A 2,810-nucleotide genomic window follows, 5' to 3' on the forward strand; every position below is an offset into this window, starting at 1 on the left:
TAAAAATTGTTAGCAAATGCAGTGCAGAGATTTTTTTGTGTTGTGTGTGTGTGTGTGTCCAACCACTTATTTCAACGTGCATGTTTATGTGATAAGTATTCCAAACGTAGGATTTTAAGTTGGATTTATGAGGGTCAGTTGGAACATCAACGCTTGGTTGAGGTAATAATAAAAAAGAATTTATTCGTCTAGTGCCCGGATGGTCTGCATTAAACGAAGTAAAAGTTCTTGATGTTTGTCTTTAAAAGATCAGCAGCAGATCCTTCGACTCTCGCACAAAACAGCAACAACATTTATTTCTTAAAAAAGAAAACAGCAGTAAAATACCACAGAACAGCCAATGAAATCCAGGAATTCTTTATTTTGTTGTGCTACTTCGAGCAGAGTAAGAAACTCACAAGGCATCACGCTCTCTCTCTCCAAATAGGCCAAATCCTTTTATGAAATAGTCTGTGCCACGTATCAAATCTCTTCTTCCACAAGTCTGAGTCATTTCTAACGACACCAAATCATTCACCAAATCGGCTAATTCGCATTTACCTGCTGCCTGCGGGAAGAGCAACTTCACCTTTTAAATTTGCAATTGTTTTATTTTAATAAAAGAAGGTCTAAGACAAAGCTCTTCCATTTCTTGTGAGTAAATCTACACTAGCAATGAAATTTACATCACCGTAAATTCCTAAAAGCCACCTAAAATGTAGCCATTTTTACACTTGGCAGCGTGCATTATTCTGCTTCGAGAGGAATCCATGGAATGCTGCCTTCAGTAAGAGGACTTGGACATAAACAGCCACCGTCCCCTGTCATGGTGCCCACTGAGGTCCCCTTGATGAAGGTACCGTCCCCACACACTGCTCTTGTCATGGTGCCCACTGCTCACCAAGGGTGATGGTTAAATACAGAGGACACGTTTCACCGTGTGCTGTGCTGCAGTGTTTCACATGTGACAGTCACTTCACTTTATTATTTTAACAAACAGGCATCACCTGTCATTTTGTTATGGATGATTGTCTAGATCCTGAAAAAAGTTAAAGTTGGGTTAACATGAGAAGCTGCATCTTGCTGCATGCATGAAACATCACGTCCAGCTATTCAACCCTGGATCTGAAGGCACTAAACACACACACATGAGTTGTCATCAGCTGTCATTGCTCATCTGTGATGAAGGTGGGTTCCACAGGGAAACTGGAGCCTGAAGGACTGCAGTTCTCTCTCCTTCCACAGGGTGGCAGGGTTCACAAACCTCAGGATCAGAGGAGAACCTCTAGCTGCTGGACATGTGACATTCCTCTGAATATCATTAGATGTCTGTCAGGGGTCACATGTCCATGAGTGGCAGTGGTGGCCTAGTGGGTAAGGAAGTGGACCTGTATTCGGTGCCGTCCCCACACACTCCCCCCCGGGGGCCTGTCACGGTGCCCACTGTTCAACAACGTTGATGGTTAAATACAGAGGACGCGTTTCACCGTGTCACCGGGTGCTGTGCTGACGTTCTTCACTGCCCCGGCTGTAGGCCTTCCCGAGGAACACCAGTTTGTTGTGAGATTTGGGGTGGGGCCGTCTGCCCTCCCACTGTCTCCATTCTGTCTCCGGGTGAACAGGGGCCATTGTGTCCCACCGTCCACTCAGCCGGCAGGAATTCTGTGGACGTGAGAAGGCGGCAGAAAGACCCGCTGTCCATCCTGTTTCACGCTGCTGTGTGTGACATTCGGTGGCGTCTATAGAGGGACAAAGATCCGCTGTGTTGCTGGATCCTGGTCAGCTGTCCTGATTCTTCCCGGCCCACAGCGTCCACAGCGGGAAGTGAGACGTGTCTCCGTGCTGAATGTGTGGTCCCAGCGTTTTTATTCGCTATTATGACCTCTGGGTGCGTGTCTTCTTGTTCTTCTGAATAACGCTGCTGTTCTGTAGAACAGGTGCAGCTTTGAACTTCAGCAGAGAAGACGTGGCAGGGGAGCGGAAGCTGGGGGCGGGTGCTGGAATTCGGGCGTGGCTCCCCACACGAAACGCATCCACCGAACAACTATAACGTCGTTAATGAGCGGAGTGGAAGTGAATATTTGTGACGCATGTGACGCGTGTCCTCTGCATTTAACCATCCGGGCAGCAGTGTGTGGGGACCTCACAGCAGTGTGCGGTTCCGGATGGGAACCGACAACCTTCCGATTGCGGGTCCGCTTCCTTACCCGCTTACGCCACTGCACATGGCAGCGAAATGCCAGGCGTTCTGTCTCCACGGCAGAAGTGGACCTGCAGGTCTGAAGAGACGTTTCTCCAGGACACACCTGGAATGCAGATAAAGTGACAGAGAAGATGACAATTTACAGATAATTCTGCTGAGCTGAGAGTAGAACATGAGTCCGAGGACTCTGGTCTCTGGGCGGTTCCGACTCAGCTGCTCCAGCACGTTCTAATGAATATGCTACTATTACACCGTACACAACATGTGAAAGACCTTCCTCCAGGTCCAACATGAATGTGTCCCTCCACTGTTCCACTGTTCCGTCGTCAGACTGTAAACCACGTCTAGAACTCCTCTAGTACACAGAGACAGCCAAGCTTCTGGTTCTTTACGTTCCGCAAGTGAAGTGAAGGATTGAGTTTAGAATTAGAAAATGTAGACTTTTAGGTCATTTCTGCTCTGTATCTTCTGCTTCAGTATGGGTCTGAATGTTGCGTTCTGTCTTCTTACTGAGACGTTGTGTTGGAACGTTCTGCCGTTCACTACACTGGAGGTGCGTTTATCTCCCACACAGCGGCTTTTCAGGGATTTGGGTCTGACACCCTGAAGTCGGGCCCGGGGCACCAGT

Source organism: Denticeps clupeoides, unplaced genomic scaffold, assembly GCF_900700375.1.
Source record: "Denticeps clupeoides unplaced genomic scaffold, fDenClu1.1, whole genome shotgun sequence".
Lineage (NCBI taxonomy): Eukaryota > Metazoa > Chordata > Actinopteri > Clupeiformes > Denticipitidae > Denticeps > Denticeps clupeoides.